General features: G+C 45.0%; 1 pseudogene; it reads right to left on the bottom strand.

Moving 5' to 3' along the window:
- Positions 1-21553, bottom strand: part of LOC146858207 (uncharacterized) — an 80184-nt pseudogene extending 58631 nt beyond the window's left edge.
- Positions 21554-21926: the final 373 nt, after the last annotated feature.

Below are 21926 nucleotides of genomic sequence, written 5' to 3'. Positions count from 1 at the left end.
AACGCCGCGGGTAAAAGATTCAATCCCGCAGGGTGTGGTTAAAAGGAGACAGGGTGGCAACAATCAGCGAGTGGCATGCCTTCAGTGCAATCCTTGCACTGCCTTTGGCATAATTCGTGACGCCAAACGATGCGCACAAATCAAAGTTGAAGGCGGAGCTGGGACGAGGCTTCTGGAATCGTACCTATTCCAAAAAGCCTCGTATTACGAGAGGCAGAGACCTAAAAAAGGGCTTGATTTAGAGTTTGGCAGACTGGTTACACCGTCACAAACGTGACAGATTTTCCATCCACCTGATTACAAGTGCATTACAGTTTATGACACTTGTAATACGATGGACAGGCTATTTGTCACATTAGTTATGGAGTATCTGTCTGCTAAACTCTAACTTTTCATGTTAAATGTTACAGGCAAAGTATTTGTATTCACAAGCACATGCAGCTGCAGAGTGCTAGCCGTCTTTGAAAGATATGTCATACACCAGGATTCTCCAACCTTTTCTGTAATAAGAGCTACTTATGGTATATGAAAATAATCCCAAGCTACTAATATTATTAGTGTGGTAACAGTGACCATGTCCAAGAAGATTACATTAGTGAGCACTCCAAGCAGGATTACCAGCAGCTGTCGCCTTATTGCATCAGGTAGGGTTGCCATCAGTAATGTCAAAATGTGTATGAATTTAGAATGCCCAACTATGGTTATTACATGGCAGCCGTAGCTGCAATGCCCCAAGCACCAATGTAATAATATTAGTAATAAGTCTCCAGAATAACGCATGATTGAACCATCAAATATTTTAATTTGGGAATGCATACATTTTTCAACCAAGCAAAAGCTTCAAATTTTGTCTACTGGCCTACACACTAGAGAGCTACTTACAAGTAGCTGAAGAGCTACCAGTCACTCACGAGCTACTCATACACAGTATTTTAGATAGTTCAGGAGACTATATAGTAAATGTTTGTTCGTTTTCTTAAGGGCTTGAATACGAGACAAATTCATACCAGGTCCAAGATAGGGTGGGATGCAGTAACATGTCTTTCCCGATTTCCCTTCCCCCTGTGTTTTCAAGAGTGGTTTCTTAGTCTTCTCAGACTACTCAGCATTGACGTCCAGACAACTTCACAATGGAACGGTGAGTCTGACAACAGCTCCAAAACAAAAGGAACAGAAAAAATGTACAAGAGAAAGGCTGTTGTATTGAAGGTTGTTCATTAGGACAGTCTCAGTCATTGGTTTCTCTCCCATTACCAAGTGTGGCATCTCAACTACTTGGTGGCAGAACCAAACTGAAAGAATAATTAATAGAAATGTTATTGTGTGCTTACCACCAAACCCTCCACTTTTCTATATCTAACTAATTTACCACACTAGGGCCATTGCTGAAGGCTAAAATAGGATCAGGTATAGTTGTTCATAGTAGGCAAAAGGATAATTACTCATAGTACCAGGAGCAGGATGATACAGCATTATTCAACCAGGTTTCAAGACTATAAATTGTAATTTGCAATATTTTGTGAATGACAGTCTGCTCAAATTGATAATCATCTGTAAATGAGGCAACAAGTGTGTAACACCTAGTGGAGAAGTGTGGAGTCACCCATGTTGCCACCATATGGATTTTCCCACATTAGGGTTTTCTTTGCTACACAGTGTCCCATGCATTTGCCCTAGTCAAATGTATATGAATAGTAAATAGCCTTCATAATAGAAACCAACTCCTGAAACTTTAGTAACAGGTCCTTATCTGGTAACTGTTGACTAAGAAGCTTACATGCTGTTGGCAATCACAGTACTAGTGACAGACGTAGAGAACTTCTGATGCTTTTAGTGGTATCAAAGCAGAATTTTCAGACTTGTGATATTAAGAGGGTCTTCAATTTGCACATACCTACTAGACTGAGTTTTTCAGAAGAAGATAAACAAGCGCATATCCTGATTTAAATAAAAATCTGGAAGGCCATAGGAGTAAAGGAACAGTGTGAACCGAATACTGCAGCATCTATCTGGAAGAGTATAGAGGGGAGAAACTTAAAGGACTATATATTTGTGGCAGAAGTAATTGATTCTATGAATGAGGTCTTCCAGATTAGATTATGTCGCAGGTTGCCAAGGTTTCAAAACGTTTATTTCTGATTGCAACCAAAACAAAACAGCGCTCCCACCAGGGGCGGATTCTCCATTAGGGCTCTGGGGCCCCCCTGACATCCCTATACAAATTTTACATAGCGCGATTTATTTAGAGATACTATCGTATCTCTAAACAACTTTATGTATTTAAGTCTGAGCTGTCTGTCCCAGACTGCCTGCCTTGCCTCTCCCTGAAGCAGGAGACTGAAGCCAGGCAATAATCAACTTTCTGTACTGTGACACAAGACTCAGGGCTTACTGTTCCAAAGACCTTCATAATGAACCATTGCCATTGTGGTCTTTCACATATCCACTGTAGGCCAGTGACGCTTCCCACGTCATGATTTCGTGTGCTGGAGTCTCAGTCCCTGCGTGAGAGCCGCCGTCCATCATTCACAGGCATAGATCCCACCCTTTCCCATTTGTCATTTGCAGGAGTAGATGCAAGCACGTGTTTTGGTGCCTTGTTCTCATCAATGGTAAGTGTTAGAATGCTAATCTTCTGTTATGTATATTGTTCTAATACCCCTTGGCACCCTAACCTCCCCCACAGTTACACCCCAGACCCTGGCTTCACGTCGCAGGCCCTGTTAGAAGTGGACCTGCTGCTTTTGTTCCCCACGAAATGGGTCCGAAAGATGAGCAGCCCAGGGTTTTTGTTCCATTGTGAATTTGATCCAAATATCGGAGCCAAACGCAAAGCAAGAGATTTGTGCTTACTGTAGACAGTTATCTGCTGTATGACATTAAAACTGGCATTATCGTCATGCCCTTAACAACATTGTTGCCAAAAACATGGATTGATTTACGAACAAATAGTGTTAAAAACGTTAAGGCAATGCATGTCGGCGATTTAGTTCCTCTCTTATTTCAAGCTTTACTTAATCATGCCTCCCTCAAGAGTTAGCTATTTAATCATTTTGTGTTTCTCTCTGTATTTTTTTCGTGCATACTTTGAGCTTTGCAGGTGTTTATAATAGGCTTTGATCGAGAGTGCTGACGCTGAAGCCAAAGCAAAGTGCCTGTCAGTGGGTTGGCCTCTCTACAGAGCAAACAGAACAATGGTCATCATGTATTCCAGTTGTAATTGCAATTTTGTGAAAATGTGTGTGAAGTGAGTGCATAGATGAATATATATTTACAGGGCAAAAGTAAATAAATTGCTCAAATGTGAGTGATTGCATTGTATGTTTGGAAGTGGTGAAGTGAGGGAGATGCATGGAAGTCCATTTGGGGAAGCATGAAAAGGGGGTGCTGAAGAGGAAAGAGAGGTGGTTGAAGATGTGCAGATGGACGAGAAGTGCAGATAAAAAGCACATATATATCTAATAAAAAGCGCACATAACTGAAGGCCAAAACTCCCTCCACAGGCCTCAATACCATTGTAATTTCAGAATTTAAACATTTTGAAGGTTAATTATTTGTAACAAATCCATGTTGTTACTCATTTATGTTAAACAGCTAACACCCCTTGACAAAGTTAATCGTACTGACAAGTTTTAGGTGTAGATTAGTTATGTTATATATCTGGATGCAATTACATTTCAGAGGGAAACCAGAATACCGGTCGGGTAGCACACTATGGGAATCACAGAATTTTATTTTACATGTTCCCTTTTAGAGACTCCCCCCACATTGTTCATTCCAATTAAAGACCTGTCTTCAAATATTTCAATATAACTGATTAAAATCAGCAGCTGTGGGTCCTTCCCAAAACCTAGTTAGAGCATTTTCTTCCAAAGTTTTTGCCCCATGCAGTGCCAGGCGCTGGGCAAGCACACACTTTAAAAGGCTGAAGTTTTCGCGCTGTACATTCTGCACATTACAGTAATTGTTGAACATATTAATGCAGTAATATATAGGACAGTTTTTTATGTGTTTACATTTCAAAAATATACATTCTCACTGCTTTATCACTAAATTAATTTGCTATAAAATGAACCAATCTTTTTTTTTTTTAATTTTCTCTGGAAGAGGATCCAGCCTCGACCCCACATATGTCCATTAAGCTTGCCCGCGTCGCTCAATACATAGTAGTCATACCAAACGTTTATGCCCACCACTTTCAAATGTCACCAGCTGACACTGGCTCCCACTTAGGGAGAATGTGCATCACACCATCAAAATGGTAATTAATTGACTCTTTAGACAGAGAAAAATATTCTATCCAGCTCAAAGGCAAGCAGATCCACTTCATTGCCCCTCTCTTAGGATACAACCAAGTTGACCACATTGTGCTCCCATTCCTGAGGGGCCTGATGTAAACAAGGGTATAGTTATCATCAGAGAAGCAGGTGCAGTGGCACCAAGATCCTGATGAGAGGCCCACTCCACCCCAATTATAGTTGTCCTTTACTACCAACCAAGGGAGATGGATCTATTTTCTATGCTTGCATTAGGGACCATGGATTCTGTTTGTGTCACTCCTGTGAGATGGATGGTAGGAACAAGCACGTTAGAGTTCATTCATTTTCCAAGTCCCATTTCCAGCTGTCAGGGAAAATGGGATGGAGTACCTCTCTGTGTCTTTACAGCATCTTTACATGGAAGAAGATGGTCATATTTTCCATTTTGAACCGAGCAACATCTATACAGAGAAACTGATTACATTAGTTTAGTGCCAGGAAGTTAACTTTCAGCCCAGAAGATTAATAAGAACCTAACTTAACTCAACGTCTTGTCCTTCTCTGACCAAAGAATATGCATTTCTGACTACTTGCAGTGGACTTCCAACCTAAATTACAGAGTCACTGGTGATACAGGTCCACAAGTGTGTAGTTCACAAGACATATGGTCAGAGTTCCACCAAAATATGGATTCAAAATGTCTTTAGGGCTCTTGTGTGGAATCTTTTTCATCCTCATCTTGATGTGAGGAATCATATGGATACACAGGAACATCGAACTTATTTAAGGTTTGGTAGGGCACTGTCAAAACCTGCTCTAATTAGAGTCAGTGAAACTGCTGGGTAAATACTGGTGTAGCCTTTGCTGACTCCGCCTGTAATCCTTGGCCCAACAGTCTTTCCACCACAGTACTGCTGAGTCCAAAGGCGGCTCCTCCATTATGGCGGAGAAGTGTCGCTCCACTGTTGAGTGCCAGCAGATTAAAACACATGAAAAATCAAATGATAAAGAGTTTTATTATTATTTTATTTTTCATCTGACCTGCAGGCTGCTGGTGAGCCAAAACACAGTGCAGGGCTGGGCCATCCAATCTGACAACAACAGCTTGCAGTAGGGAGGAGGAGTGATGGGCACTGTTAACTGTGCACGTCGGTTTGGCCGGCCGTATTAGGACAGCCAAACTAGCATGCGCACTTTTCTCCAACCCAAGCTGTGCTGCACAGTCGAGTGGAGAACAGTCCCAGGCACTGTCTGACGGCAAACCAGGCCGCTCAGACCAATCCCAATGCTTCTCTCATGCTGGGTAATGGTATTCCCAGCATAAGAGCAGCGTCAGGATTGGCATCTGGGAGCTTGCGCAGTGCGCACCACCCCTGGACTGTCAGAGTCGTGGATCGGGAGAGGAGCAAGGCAGCGGCCCCAGCGGCAGGTAAGAGCTGTTTTATATTTTTTCATTTATTTTTTATGTCTGTGTTTTTATTAGTTTTGTATTCCATCCCCCCCCCCCTCCCCAACTGCCTCACCACTTCGGATTTTGAGCAGTCGCCACTGGCTGGGTCAAAGTCACAGTGGACATGCGCTATTTAGAGCAGGACAACTGTCACTCATTTTCCCTGTTGGCAGGACAGTGGGATGCCAGCCGAGTGCTAAGTAAGACCCTATGTCAAAAAGAAGTCTCTAAATCACAAAATTGATGTCTTGTTCCTGAAATGAGAAAAATCCTAACTTTAAGACTTTCGGTATTCACAGAAGGCATTTAGGAGTCCTAAAGTTAGGAGTCCTAACTTTACTACTCCTAAACTGAGAAAAATCATAACTTTAAGACTTTCGGTATTCACAGAAGGCATTTAGGAGTCCTAAAGTAAGGACTCCTAACTACAGTGAATACCGAAAGGAGTAAGTGCCTTCTGTGAATACAAAATGAGTAAGTGCCTTCTGTGAATACCAAAATGGTAATAAGTTTAGGATTTTGTCTTAAGTTAGTTCTGTGAATCGGGCCCAGGGAATGCATAAAGATTGATAAACTTCATGTTCTTTGTATTTATTTATCTGTGGGGTTTTCAGTAACACCAAACACGTAACTTGAGAGAAGTTAGTTATACAAAAGTTGTAAATAGTAGAGCTGAGATACTTATGCAATTGCCTTTTAGGATCATAGAGGATGTGTTGAAAGATGTGATAGCGAGCACCCAGGCGTTAAGTGGCCCGGGTCTCTCTGGGTCTTAGACTCGATACTAATTAAAAACGGACATTGAAATGGGTCCCTAACGGGCCCTATATTCATGTCCTTAACTATACTGGCAAAAACTCTGTTTGATTTCTGGATAATTAATGTAAAAAAAGTTAAGGTAGTCCGTGTCAGTGATTTAATTCCTGTTTATATTTCACTTTTTTCTTTATCTTGCATTCGCTAAGTCTTAGCTATTTCCAGGATGTTGTATTTCTGTATGTTTTTCGTGTAGCATGTTACTCTTAAAGGGTGCATACTTTAAACTAGTTGCAGGGATTCCAGTTGCGGCTCCTGCATGTAAGCACAGCGGGTGTGGCGGGGGGTTGTCGACAGACGACAGAATAGGATTTATTTAATTTTCCCTATTCCGTCGTCTGTCGACATCTCGCCTCGCCGCACTTACCTGCACGAGCTGCGACTGAGGGATTCTGTTTAGAAACAGAACTATCCCTGGGATCACAGAACATCAGTATGTAGGGATGCTTTACTTGCCCCCCTAACCTTCCAGATCGACAGGTAAGTTAGCACCACAGAACATAACACTGAACCCTCCCAAGGGTTGCGGTAATAGGTCATCCTCTTTCATTCTCTCACTCTTAGGTGTCTACAATAAACAGAAAAGAGACATGAAGAAAGCTTACAATATTTATTGAAATTATTGTGCTCTATCATGAAGCAACTGTGCCGCAATTAGAAAACATATGCAAGTCAACAATGTGATTAGCATGATTAATAAACTGTACACAATGAAACGCCCTGTCAGCGAATGGCGAATCTGCCTAAGCCTACCCTCACTATGAGATAACAGTGATATATTAGACATCTCTGGGATTAGTGCCAGACCCCATACCTGAGCTCATAATCAGCTGGTCTACATATCAGATGCACAGCTCTCTCATCTCAGGACCTTTTCTCTTCAAGCCTCTCTCCTCTGTATTTTCAGAATTACAAGTCTCGGCTTATACGATGAGATTTGTCTTGTTCGAAAACAGCAACTCGATTTCTCTATTATGTGTAGGTGTTAGTATCCGACCACAGAGAAAAACACGGCACAGTGTTGTTTGACCTTGTACGAAATGTTCAGACTGAATCAGAGCAGAAGAGCTGAATAACAAAACATGTGCCGCCTATTTAGAAATTAACAGTGTGGCTCAAAAACAAGTGTGTTACTTCATAACGTGTGCAAAGCAAAAGCGGCCTTCTGCATAGGGAAGAAACTACAGTGGGCTCTACAGGGAACTCACGACAAACTGTGTGGTCTCCAGGTTTGTAATGGCCAATGATTTAGAGTTCTGGAGCTGAGACTTAAAGGTGTGAGGAATACATGGTCATCCAATTCTTGGCCTCTTTGTAGAATGCACAGAGCAATGGGTGTGAATTCCAGTTGCGATTCTTTACAAATGCGTGAAGGAGGTTTGCAGTTGTCAAAATATTGAGCTTACAGGTGAGTGGGTGTGTTGTGTGTGTTTGGAAGAGATGAGAGGAAGTGCATTTAGGAGAAAGTGAAAAGAGGGTGCTGAAGAGGAAAGAAAAGAAGTTTAAGATATGCAGGTTGACAAGATGTGGGGAGAAAAAGAGCGCACATGTCCAAAATGGAGTAAATATAACAGGAGTGATGGAGACACTCTGAAGACAACTGCCCCTTCCATAGGCCATAGTACTGTCTCATATTTTCAGAAACATTTTTAATATTATTTAAACAGTTAACAACCAATGACCAGGGCAATAGTCCCGGCTCGTATTTAGGTGTGCCACTTGTTGTGTTACATATATGGAAATAACAGAAAGTTCAGAGAGAAACCAAAATACCAGTCAGGTAGGATTCTTTGTGGGAATCACATAGTTTAGGTCATGTTTCATAGCATCCTCTATTGCTGTGCAACATGCCTAAAAACCATTGACAAAGCCAATAAACCTGGCATATGCAAAACCTATTGGGTTTGCCAATGCTTGTTATTTTTCTGGCAGATGACTTGTGCATTGACTGATATAGCTGGCAAGTTTCTATTTCATTCCTGAGCGCTTTGTGCATGCAGCATCTAAATTTGAATTTGATACTGCCTTCTACTGGGAGCCAGCTGATTGCTTCCAGTGGACATTTGAAACGCCCTTTTCCTGCAAGGTTTTTAGGTCTCGCCTGACCCAGCGCATGCGCTGGTCTGGCGAGACTTATTGAGAGGGCTCCAAAAAGTGCTACCAGGCCAGCCTAGAGCTACAGTGCATGTGCGCGGGCGCGCGCGCCGCGCTTTACCGCGATTACTTTCACTTTCGCAGCTGCACGGCCGCTTTGATGTTTGATCGCGAACACTTTCGCGGCCGCACGGCAGCTTGGCATAGCCAATAGGTCTCGCTTTTGGGACCTTATAAGTATTTAGTTATGCAACTGTTGCATGGCTAAACACTTATAAGGTCCCAAAGGCGAGACCTATTGGCTATGCCAATGCTTGTTTTATTTGTGCCAACCTGAGTTTATTGAACATTGACCTATTATCCCCTTGGCCCACACTCATGCAAAATCTGTGTGACAGCCCTATATAAGTTAACTAGCCACCCCTCACGTAAAGAACGGTAGCGCTGAGCAAAAATCAGAAAATCATCAGTCTAGCCCTCCACTGCCCTCTCCACACCTCGGACTGGGGGTCAAATACAGGATGCTTGTGCCAACAGGCATTCAAGCCAAGAGTAATAATAGCACACAACAACAAAACATGTTACAAACTAAAGCACTACGATGCATCAGGTACTTTTCCTTGTTCCGCTGGTGAGACACATTTTTGGGGGAAATCTTTTCCGCTATTTGTTTCAGCAAAGCCTTGGTGGTGTTCTGGCTGCATTTTGTGCAAGTTGAGAGGTCCGAGAGTTTTTCTAGATTTGTGTATAGACAAATTATGGTGGTGGTTTTAGATTTTAGAGCTTCCTTCTATGCTGATAATGAGGTGGATGTATGGCTGAATTCTCAGTTGATTGCGTAGCGCAACTAGGCTTTTACTGCTCTATCTTCAATAGTCGTATACCCTAGGTCTGCATCCACTGGTGCAGATGTTGAGGAATGGGAAGATCCATAATGTTTTTCCATAGGCAGGTTTCCAGGCAGCCTCTTGTTGATGCCAGTGCCCCAAAGGTCGGCTCCATAGATTACTATTTGTCACAAATCCCTTTCAGAGGGCCACGGAGCACGCAGGAGCTACTGGCCAAACTGTGGTGGTTGAAGCCTTTTACTCCTGATGTCCTGGGGCCCAGCCTACCATTGGCTAGGCGCAACTGGGCCAAGTACCCTGTCAGCACTTGACTCTCAGTGGTATCGTAGGTCAAGCCGGCTGCTATTTTCTGATGCATCGGACCTTCCCACAAGCACACATACATCTGTGCACTGCACACAATCCATTTCCTGCCAAGGGTTAGTTAAGCACATAGAAGCAAGCTTTACCAGAGTAGGTTAGCAGGTGCCACATCTGCGACACAGGTAAATAGGCCTGTACACTCTACTTCAATAAAAACTAAAAACACAGTATGCTGCCAGCATCACGCTCGTACCACTTAACTCCTGGTGAAGGCAGTAGCCTTCCACTACTTGAGGGTATCGCTTTGGGTGCCCCTCCCAGTCTAAGCAGACCACAGTCCATGAGACAGGCCCAGTTCATAGCGCACATGCATGATCCATGTTCACTTATGACCAAAAATCGCTACCAAGGATCAAAATATCACTGCAGGTCAGGTACTCAGGGCAGGGGTACATGTTCATTACCATGCGATGGACTTTTCCATCCCAACATCGTTCCTCCTACTTTAGCTTGCACCAGTTGCAGTGGTTTGTGGGTTCACTTTGACAAGTGTTTTGGCAAATTGTGAGATTGTATTTGTTGTGTCTTCAACCCTGGCTATTGCATCACCAAGATGTTTCTTCCAGATTAGTTAACTAGATGGGGTCTACTCCCAGGTACTTGAAGATTTCCACTAAAGCGATTGACTGTTTTGATATATGCTATGATATGACAAAGGTTACTTACAAAGCACAAACATACACCCGATAGTCTCTTGACGCTAGAAGTAAGACAAAATACAAGATTGGTTTGGAAATAGGAAGTTAGTTATCAAACAGATATGTATTGAGCTGTTTTCTGAAATGAAGATGGGAGGAGATTGACTTGAGAGAAAGAAGCAGGCTATTCAATCAATCAATCAATCAAACAATGATTTATAAAGCGCGGCAAATCACCCATAAAGCTCTTGAGGTGCCGAAGTTAGTAACTGCTTCATGGGGATCTTCTCATTCGAACAGCCAGGTCTTGAGCCCTTTCCTGAATTGCCAGAGTGATGAGGTGGTCCTGAGGTGCAGGGAAAGGTCATTCCAAGCTTTGGCCAGCATGTGTGAGAAGAAGCGTTCTCCACTGTTGCCTCGGCAGATCCAGGGGTGTCTTCGAGGAAGAGGGAGGCGGATCAGAGGTGTCTGGTTGGTTGGTGGAAGGTCATGCGTTTGTTGATGTATGCTGGCTCTTAGTTGTGCAGGGCTTGGTATGCGTGTGTCAACATCTTGAACTGCCATCTCTTCTGGATCGGGAGCCAGGGTAGCTTCTTGAGGTGTGGTGTGCTAAATCTTCAGAGGTCGAGGATGAGTCTTGCAGCTGAGTTTTGTATTGTCTGTAGTCTCTTCAGGAGGCGTGCGGTGATTCGTTCGTAGAGTGTGTTCCCGTAGTTGAGCCTGCTGGGGACGAGGGCCTGTGTGACCATTCTTCTGGTGTTGATCGGGAGCCATCTGAAGATCTTGCAGAGCATGTGCAGGGTGTAGAAGGAGGCAGACGAGACTGCATTTACCAGTTTCTTCATAGATAGCTTGCTGTCCAAGATGATGCTGAGGTTGCGGGCGTAGTGTTTAGGGGTGGGGGATGAGCCCGGTTCAGCAGGCCACCATGTGTTGTTTCATGGTGAGGTGTTGTTTCCAAAGATGAGGACTTCCGTCTTGTCCGAGTTGAGCTTGAGACGGTTGACCTTCATCCAATAGGTGACGTTAATCAGACATCTGTGGAAGTTGGCTTTGGTAGTAGAGGGGTCATCTGAGAGCAAGAGGATGAGCTGGATGTCGTCAGCATAGGAGATGATGTCGAGTTTATGTGATCTGACAGTGTTGGCCAGGGGGGTCATGTATGTGTTGAAGAGGGTGGGGCTGAGGGACGATCCATGAGGGATGCCGCATATAATCTTCTTGGGTTCCGAGGTTACGGTGGGAGATAGATTCTCTATGTTCTTCTGGTGATGTATGAGGTAATCCATTTGAGGGGGTCTTCCTGAATTCCGACATAGTTGAGTCTGTTGAACAAGATGTTATGGGAGAAGGTGCTGAAGCCAGCTGACAGGTCAAGGAGGATGAGGGCTGCCATTACCCCATGGTCCAGGAGGACCCTGATGTCGTCAGTGGCTGCAATCAGGGCTGTCTCTGTACTGTGGTTGCCTCGGAATCCAGATTTAGAGGGGTCCTGCAGGGTTGGAGACCTCCTTCATGATGACAAACAGTTCCTTGCTGCGGTTTGTGCTAGCTTCTATGCGGTCTGCTATGATGTTCATCTTTGTTTCTTTCAGCAGGCGGTGGTAATGTTTGAGTGCTGTCTAATGCTTGTAATTCCGTAAGCAAGGGACCAACAGGAGGGATGGAGATGAATGAAGTGAACACGCTGACGTATACTTGATCATTTTGGATTTCAGGAAATCAGGGAGGAGCCATAATGGCATTTGGGAATGAGACACAACATTTTACATGTAATTCTTTTACGGATGGGTAAACAGTGCAGGTTTGACAGACTCAAGGAAGAGGAAGAAAAAAAATGCACTGAGGTTAGGAGTCTGACTACCTGATTTTGACTGATCTGTAAAGAATTACATTTTTGTTGGAAATCCCTAGGTAAAGGGCGTTACAATAATAAAGTCGGGATCCAAGTCAAGAAGCCACTGCAAAGGAAAAGAAGAGGAAGGCTATGTATGCTTCAGTTTCCAGAGATGAAAAGTAGACTGAGATTGGGGCCTCCATTTTAATTTTAAGGTTTCATGTGACTTCTACATTTTTGACAATGGCCTTTGGTTGGACCAAGGGGCTCAACGCAGAAGAAATTAAAGGAGGCCATATTGAAAAGTTACCACCAACCACTAGAATCTCTGTTTTGTCCATGTTTATTTTAAGCTAGTTTGAGCCCATCCATATTTAATGGAGCATGAACAGTCTATCCTGGATTCATTTTGAACATGTATCTGTTTAACTGAAAGATCAGTGTGGTATCATCAGTGTAGTTATAAAAATCACAGTCAGATTTTTTTTAGTAAATGGGTCAAAAGTAGAATTTAGAATAAACAGGGTGAAAGAATGGAACGTTGAGGCACACATTGCCCACATTCACAGAAGCAAGGCCTGAGGCCACTCATTCACCTATCTAACAGCAAAGCTTGGAACGCCCTCCCCCAGGACATCAGAACAGCCACCATGCTCACAACTTTCTGCATGAAAAAGAAGACCTAGGGCCTGATTCACAGAACTAACTTAAGACAAAATCCTAAACTTACTACTTTTGGTATTCACAGAAGTTAGGATTTTGTCTTAAGTTTATCTTAAGACAAACTTAAGACAGACTTAAGACAGTCTTAAGTCTGTCTTAAGTTTGTCTTAAGTTTGTCTTAAGTTTGTCTTAAGTCTGTCTTAAGTCTGTCTTAAGTTTGTCTTAAGACAAACTTAAGACAAAATCCTAACTTCTGTGAATACCAAAAGTAGTAAGTTTAGGATTTTGTCTTAAGTTAGTTCTGTGAATCGGCCCCCTAGTTATTCAACTGATGCTCTAGACCTCTCACCTACTCAGTGCCTAGAGACCTGCACGGTGATTAGATCACATTCTACAAATCCTTTTACATTACAGTACATTAAAGTACAATAATTTAACATTACACCTTGAGTTATGTTGCTTAGGAAGGAATTCAACCAGGCCTGGGGGGATCCTTTGATATGGCACTGAACCTGCCTTGAGCTCAGGATAGTATGGCCCGCTGTATCGATGAATGTTGGTGTTTGGCTAAAATATTGAGTCAAAAATATCATGTCAAGAATATCTAGGATAAAATATTGCGAAGGTACGTTTCTATGGGTAAGCAAACTTTTGCTGTACTCCACACCTATGTACCTTGACGTTATATATATATCTATTGTCAAGATACATAGGATTGGAGTTAAGAATAGTAAATCTATACTTACCTATTTGCACTGACCTTCTTGATATTTTCATCCTCGATATTTCTGACGCGATGTTCTGTCCACACGATATTTTTCGCTTCGATATTCTATCAGACACCCAGAACGCTAGTTGATCCAATAAGCTTGAGGCAGAGGGAGTACGCTATCAGTAGTCATTTGTAGATAGTATTCGACTGTGATCAGGGCTGAGTCAGTGTTTCTGGAAGGGTGAAACCCACCTGGGAATCATCTAATATTTTGTGTGTTGCAAGGTGCAAGGAGATTTGATTGACCACAATCTTTTCCCAAGGTTATTGGCTTACATTGCACCCTATTAGTTTGTGGACCCCAAATTATTACTTTAGGCTTAATAGGAGTGTTTTTTGGTATAATATGTTTCCATTGTACTGAGTTGGGCTTGAAGGGCATTTTTTAAATCCTTGATAGGAGAATACAAGGAGAATGGGGTCGTCTGTAGACAGGATCCGAAAAATCAATGTTCTGAGACTGAAGTTTAGAATTCGTGGATTGTATTGTATTGTTGTCTTTCCTAGTTGGTGGCAATGATGGAAGTACAAAGAAACGTAGTCGCTCATTGACTGCGTTCTACAAGAGTTGAAGGAGAGCGTTGGGGGTACCTTTCCATTACTAGGCTATTTTCAAAAAAAGATTTTTCCAGTGTCTCGCTTTTGTTTTTTAGGTCTCGGCTGCGAAGGCTGCGCTTGCGCAGTCTCGCTCCGAGATTTAATGACTTGGAGAAGAGGGGCTTGAACCCGCCCCTCTTCTCCCCTGTTCTCCATTGGCTGGCCTCTTGAATGCTGGCCAGCCATTGGAGAAGAGGTCAGTCATTCAGATTAGGCCCCGTCCTTTTCGGATCGGGGGGCGTGTTTTTTGCGAGAAGTCTCAGGGAGGAGACAACAGCAAAACACGCCCCCGAATCCGAAAAGGACGCTGCGTTTCTCTGAGGCATTTCTGCTCTGCCTCGGAGAAAGGCGGTGGTGTCTTCCGGTGCCCTCGGCTTGTTCGATCTGCTACTTTTATAGATTTCGTTAAAAAAAAGTGATTTGTTACTATTCGTCCTGCATTCATGCAATAGCAATTTACTTCTCTTCAAACAATTGAGAACGCTTGTTGTAATTTTGCTGCCATTTTCGCTTCCTCCGGGTTGGTTACACGCCCCCTCCTGGACCGCTCTGCCCCTCCTCTCAGCCCTCCCCTTCTGCTTGTGTTTGCCTCTCGAGCGCCTCTCTCCCTTTTCGTGATCCCCTCTGACCCTCCCCTATCCTGCTGTACGCCGCCCTTGCTTCTATCGCTCTCCTCTTCACGCTGTTTGCAGCGCCACGCTGTCTCCCTTCCATAGGCATTCTCCTTTCCCTTTCTGTCCGTCTGTAACCCTCTCTTTTTCTATCCCCTTGTCACAGCAGCTCCCATCTTCTCACTCGCGCTATTGTATGTCCTAATTTCTAATGCCCCCTTTTTTCTCTCCTACTTTATTTCCCATGTTTCACTTTGCTGCCATTTTCTCTTCCTCCGGGTTGGTTACACGCCCCCTCCTGGACCGCTCTGCCCCTCCTCTCAGCCCTCCCCTTCTGCTTGTGTTTGCCTCTCGAGCGCCTCTCTCCCTTTTCGTGATCCCCTCTGACCCTCCCCTATCCTGCTGTACGCCGCCCTTGCTTCTATCGCTCTCCTCTTCACGCTGTTTGCAGCGCCACGCTGTCTCCCTTCCATAGGTATTCTCCTTTCCCTTTCTGTCCGCCTGTAACCCTCTCTTTTTCTATCCCCTTGTCACAGCAGCTCCCATCTTCTCACTCGCGCTATTGTATGTCCTAATTTCTAAGGCCCCCTTTTTTCTCTCCTACTTTATTTCCCATGTTTCACCTTCTATTCCACTCTCCCGGGCCTGTCCTCCTTTGGTCTTATTCTCATTACCCCAACCTCTGCGTAAGTCTCACTTCCCTCCTTTACTTTCGCCCAGAGAGGACTTCTCTCCTTTATATTGCATTTTTACACCACCAAAGTAAGAAGTGAATATAGAACTTCAAAAAACTACTGCTGAGGCTCGTTCCACGAGGATGTATTGAGACCAGCCCTGCCCCTTCTGAGTGAGTGTAGATTGGTGTTTGTTGGATTTTCTCTGCGGTTGGGTGTTAGTGAGCAGAGTCTCTGAACTAGTGTGTGATGTATATAGGTTTTAGGTCTAAGGAGTAGCCAGAAAATTAAAATTCTCCTCCACAGCTCTGAGGTCACCAAGCACGTGAGGTTGAACCTCCCTGGAACAGCTCCCCTTTCTCCTCCATCCAAACATCTGTCAGGTTCAGACTGGGACAAAAAATAGGCCAGGGAAACAAAATAAAAGCCCCCCCCCCCATTAGGGAACCAAAAGAAAAGTGCCCCCCCACCATTACCGATCCAGAGAGCTAACAAAAATGATAATTTCACTGAAATCAACAATAACAAGCATTTACAATGCAACGGTCTCGGCATTGTTAAAGTTACAGCTATTGGCATTGCTCTTGACATTTTTGTTTATGTTTTTGTTTTTCAAACATGTAAAGAAACGGCATTGTTATTTACAATGTCAATAGCTTAATCAGTGTGTGTGTAGGTGGCTCTGTGTGTGGGTGTAAATGCAATAGGTCTCGCATTTGAGAGTGATTAAGCTATTGACATTGTAAATAACAATGCCGTTTCTTTAAATGTTTTAAAAACAAAAACATAAACAAAAATAATGTCATGAGCAATGCCAACAGCTCTAACTTTAACAATGCCGAGACCATTGCATTGTAAATGCTTGTTTGCTATAGATAGAGAGCTCTGGAGTTGAGCCTGAAGGCAGTGCGAACTTCTCACAATGCCTGTTAGTGGGTCAGAAAGGTGTCCAGAATGCATGGTCATCCAATCCTTGGCCTCTCTGCAGAACGCACAGAGCAGTGGTTACATATTCCAGTTGTAATTGTGATTCAGTGCAATTGTGATTTAGTGCAAATGTGTGAAGGAGGTACACGGTTGTCAAAATAAGGCGAAAGTAGAGAAAATGCGGTGTTTACAGGTGATTGGCTGTGTTGTGTGTTTTAGGGTGGTGAGTGAAGGAGATACCAGGGCACTTTCAGGAGAGAGTGAAAACAGAGGGCTAAAGAGGAAAGAAATGAGGTCTAAGGCATGAATGAAGGAGATGTGGAGAGAAATGGGATGTACATGTCTAACATAGAGTGAACATAAATGGAGTGATAGAGACATTTTCAATTAATGATTTGCCACAAAATCATTGTTGTTACTCATTTATGTTAAACAGCTAGCAACTGTTGAAAAAGCCAATTGTCTTAGCTGATTTTAGGGGTCTGTCAGTTGTTGTGTTGTATATCTGGATACAAGAATAGAAAGCTCAGAGAGGCACCAAAATAACACTATAGAAATCACAGAAATGTAGTTTAGGTGTTTAAGCCACACCCTTCTTACATAGTCCATGCCCTTTTTAGAGACTCCACACACTCTTTTTTCATCCCATTTAAAGTCCAGGAGGGGCATGTGGTAGTCACTCAATGGATAAGTGTCAAGAATATATGTTAGGTGTTTTTTAGGTCGAGGGACCGTCCGGTCTGCCGAAGGCAGAACCGGAAGTCCGGAGATTTAATGTTTCTTAGAGTGGCTATTTAGCCCGCCTCTCTTTTTGCTTCTCTTCCATTGGCTGGCTTCCTAAACGGAGGCCAGCCATTGGAGGAGAGAGCCGTCCCTCCAAATAGGCTCCGTCTTTTTCAGATTCGGGGGCGTGTTCCGTGCTGTTCTTTCCACGTTTTAGCCACGCCCTTTCTCAGGCGTGTTTTTCTCTCCTCCAGCCAATGGCAAGAGGATAGAAAAAGAAACACGCCCCCGAATCCGAAAACACCACTGCGTTTCTCCGAGGCATTTCTGCTTTGCCTCGGAGAAAGGCAGTGGTGTGCATCCTTTGAGTTGCAGCCTTGTCTGTGTCTCAGACCCCGCAGCTCGGACCCTTTGGAAATGCTGATCGCTCGTTCATACCTGGCCTTTTCGGAAGCCGGCGCCCGGCCGCACATGGAACTCGTGCAGGATCAGACTTTAAAAAATGTGAAAGGTCCTGGCTCACTCCTTGGGCACTTCCCATGAATTATTGGCTGGCCACCAAGTCCCACGAGTCACTATCACCTGGCAGCTATACATACATTTCGGCATCATCAGACCTCAATTAGGCACTTTGGAGTCGGGTCGTCCTGCCCGTGACTGCAGCCGCTCTGGCTGGAGGCTAAATGAATGAATGAATGAATGAATGGCCGCCTCGTGACTGAGCTGGCGGTTTCCAATTGTACAGTATCTGCGGCAGAAGAGCGGCCGACCAGAAGTGCAGTAAAACGAGCACGAGTAATGTGTGCCCAGGAGACTGAATGGAGTTCTGGCCAAGGCAGCGCTGGTTCTTTTAAATCGGCTTTTGTTTTAGGCCCAGCTGGAAATAAAATCAGAAATCAGTTTCGCCTCTTGTGAGCTCATGCAGCGACCAGAATGAAGTCAATTGCAGGCGCTGCTGGACTGTGTCCCGGGGTCGGAGAATTAATCGATGACGTATAAAGCATATTTCACTGAATCGGCGGATCCCAGACCAGAAATAGGCGACAGAATTCGGATCCTTGCGAGACTCCCGTCATTTCCTGCGCTGGGACAAGGTGTTCGTGTAGCACTAAGTTGTGATGCAGCGAGTTACTTCTGGTTGTTGGTCAGCAGTTTCTCTGTGTACAGAACACGTTTGTTATATGGTGTTTAGGAGAATGTACACAATGAGAACTAACCCCGGGAAAGATTTCCATTTGTTGAAAAGAACCATTTCACTGGCACATGAGGTACCATTAGCAGGCAGCTGTCTGCCTTAGCCATCCCACCCCTAACCCCTGTTGTCACACTAGCTCTGTGTGGATCCTGGCTTGGAGAAAGAAACACAGTTATACAGTTGCATTATGAACAAAACACAAGCAATTGTCTTGTAGGAAAACTGTCTGCCGCCCGCGCGCTGGAAGGGAAGGAGGGCTTGCCCAGCAAGTGCGTTGTCCCTGGGGGAGGTGGTGTCCGCTGGAGATTGCCCCCCCTTTCCGGCCAGTAGGCATGGAAGAAATACTAACCCCCCTTTCGGGGAGGGGGATGGTGTGCTAAGGGGGGAATGCTAAGGGGGCTGTCCCCTCTATTGTCCCCCAGCGGTAACCATATCCCTTTAAGTTGCATCCTCGATTGATGGTTGCTTGGGAGGTTCCACACCCAGCAGCGTGTGACACCCCTCGATCAGGTGATGGCTCTCTGTAGTCAGGTGACCACTCGCTTCCTTACCACCTTTGGTATGGAAGTGCCAGGGTGCTGGACCCCAGAATCGGAGCAAGATTTTGGCCAACTAGAATTCCCATAGGAGCACTCAGTATGAACCTGTATCGTTGCCTAGAACGTACACCATCAGAAAATGTTGCGAATTAAAGTGGAGCAGATAGTCATGCAGTGTTGTATCAAAGAAGACATCTCGATGTCCCAAAATGCATCCAGCTGGTATTTGTTTTTTCGCGTCACGCTGCACTTACATGTGAATATACCAGAGGGTACCTCAACTTTAAGGTTAGATTAGCCACTGCCTATTATATTTTTCATTCTATAAAAGGAAGCAGCCTGATCACACAGTTAGCATAAGTGCCAGAACGTTGACGCTATTGCCAACATTTTTTACACAAATCTTGACTCACAACGCAAGGCGCTATTTTTTATTTAGGTTAGGAGTGCCTTAGAAATATTTTCCATTGCCGTCCGTATTTACAGCCATCAAGTATAGCAAACTATAACTGTTGCACTGATTAATCCGTGCAAATAACTTTTTTTGCACGGTTTTTCCGTGGAGCTGATACAGCAAGTTACTTGCTGTGTTTCGCAATTTCCCGTAAGTGCTGCAAAAATGCCCTTCGCTCGACAAGTTTCATTATCTGCGCACAGGGTGTGAAATACAGGCTGTTGATCCAGTCCTCGTTAGCTCGCAGTACTGGTAGCGCTAAATGGAGATACTGGTACATAGCATGTTGGGGGATCATTTAAATAACTCTTCAATAGTAAGAAGACACCTTGAAGTCCCCTGACTGAATCCAGCTAGTGGGACAGGACCTGCTAAGCGCTTAATTTGTAAAAGAATGAATGCTCACGCCCAAAGCTCTGCTCCGGCGGTGCTATTAAAAATCGTCGGGCCAGATAACGAGGCTGTGTAGTATTCAATTCACCTCAGACTTAATCCAGCACCAGATACTGCTGCTTCTTCATCTCCCTCTTCTCTGTCTCTGCTTTCTCCCTTTGTTTTTTAGGTCGAGGGACCGTCCGGTCTGCCGAAGGCAGAACCGGAAGTCCGGAGATTTAATGTTTCTTAGAGTGGCTATTTAGCCCGCCTCTCTTTTTGCTTCTCCTCCATTGGCTGCCTTCCTAAACGGAGGCCAGCCATTGGAGGAGAGAGCCGTCCCTCCAAATAGGCTCCGTCTTTTTCAGATTCGGGGGCGTGTTCCATGCTGTTCTTTCCACTTTTTAGCCCCGCCCTTTCTCAGGCGTGTTTTTCTCTCCTCCAGCCAATGGCAAGAGGAGAGAAAAAGAAACACGCCCCCGAATCCGAAAACGCCACTGCGTTTCTCCGAGGCATTTCTGCTTTGCCTCGGAGAAAGGCAGTGGTGTGCTTCTTTTGCCGTTGTAGCTCCTCGCGTCTCCATTTCATGTACCGCTCCCGTTCAAGCTGCTCGCCATAGTGGGCTCGATAGAACTCGTCGAAGATTGGCTTGGTGGGAGTGTAGCGGGACGAGGACGACGTGCTCTCGGTCTTCTTGGGCATGGTAGAGCCATCCACCTTCCCCGGAGGCTTCCCCGCCGCTCGCACGTCCTCTTGGCTTGGCGTTCCTCGGTCGTACTTCTTGCGCTGGGTGACGCTGCCCAGGATGAGGTACGCCTCGCTAATCTCGGTGAAGCGCAGCGCTGCCGCCTCGTCGCCATTGTTGCGGTCCGGGTGGTAGCGGAACGACTGGCGGTAGTAGGCTGTCTTGATCTGGGATTGCGTGGCTGAACCGGTGACTCCAAGGATATCGTAGTAGGCGGTCGGGCTGCTGCGGAAGAGCGGTTGCTTCAGTGAGCCGTTGTTCCTTCCAGCTCCATTAGTGGTGGAGTATGCCCTTGTGAAAGAGTTCTGTTGGCCGGCAGCAGAGAACAGCCCCCGGGGACTTGCTGAAAGCCCGTAACTCGTGAAGGGCGCGATTGCATGCTCCCTGAAAGCAACTTCAGGAACCCGCGGTGTGTTGGGTGGACAGCAGCGCCCACAACTGTCTCTGTGGAGCCGCTGTTCATTCTGGCTGAGCTGAAGCATTGACGTGAGGATGACAAAGGCCAGTGATCGGCAGAGGCAGCACGACTAAGAAGGTGCATATAGAGTACCCTCAGAGCATCTAGCTTATGACCAATGACTCCCTCCTGTCCTTTCCAATGTCTTGGGCTCACTGCCCCTTGCTGGTCTTTACGGACTGCTCTCTCGTGCCGCCCCACAACCCATTCTCCCATAAACTCGGTTGCCTGCCCTAATTACTTCACATCCCGACTAGTTGAAGCGTGATCTTCTTTGCGGTTGGCGGCCCCAGACTGCAGCTCTTGACACTCTCTTTGCAACTCCAGTAAAAGATTCTCCTCCTCAAAATACCCTACCTCTTTGATCACCGACAAGTACTCTTTGCATATTCCCCAGTACCCAGACGGCACCTTCTTCAACCCCAATACTCCCCTGTGGTGTTCCGGGACCCCCTTTACGCGGACAACTTGGTTCCAGGGCGCCTGGACCCAGAACAACCTCCGGCCGACCTCCGCCATAATTCTGGAGCCGGCCGGCCGGCAGCGCCCGCCTAACCGACCAATCACAGAGCGAGTATCAAACAGGAAACACATGGTCTCCAACTACAGCCAATCATAACGAGGTGCGAAAGAAATCTTGCGCCGCGCGAGGTAACCATTGACAGTATTCTGAAACATCATGCTAAGTGAAAGAAACTTCAGCAGCACAGCTGGTACGAAGACATTTTAACTAATTCACTCTCTCTATCTCACTACCTCACTCTCTCTCTCAAATACACTAAGTCACTTACACTCACTCTTTCACTACCTCGCTACATCACTCTCTGTTTCTATCTTAATACCTCACAACATCCCTCACTACCTCACTCTCTCTTTCACTACCTCAATCTTT

This window comes from Triturus cristatus, chromosome 3_2 (assembly GCF_964204655.1).
Source record: "Triturus cristatus chromosome 3_2, aTriCri1.1, whole genome shotgun sequence".
NCBI classification, from domain to species: domain Eukaryota; kingdom Metazoa; phylum Chordata; class Amphibia; order Caudata; family Salamandridae; genus Triturus; species Triturus cristatus.
The sequence above is the reverse complement of the archived record's forward strand: the minus strand, read 5'-3'. Positions and strand labels throughout refer to the sequence as shown.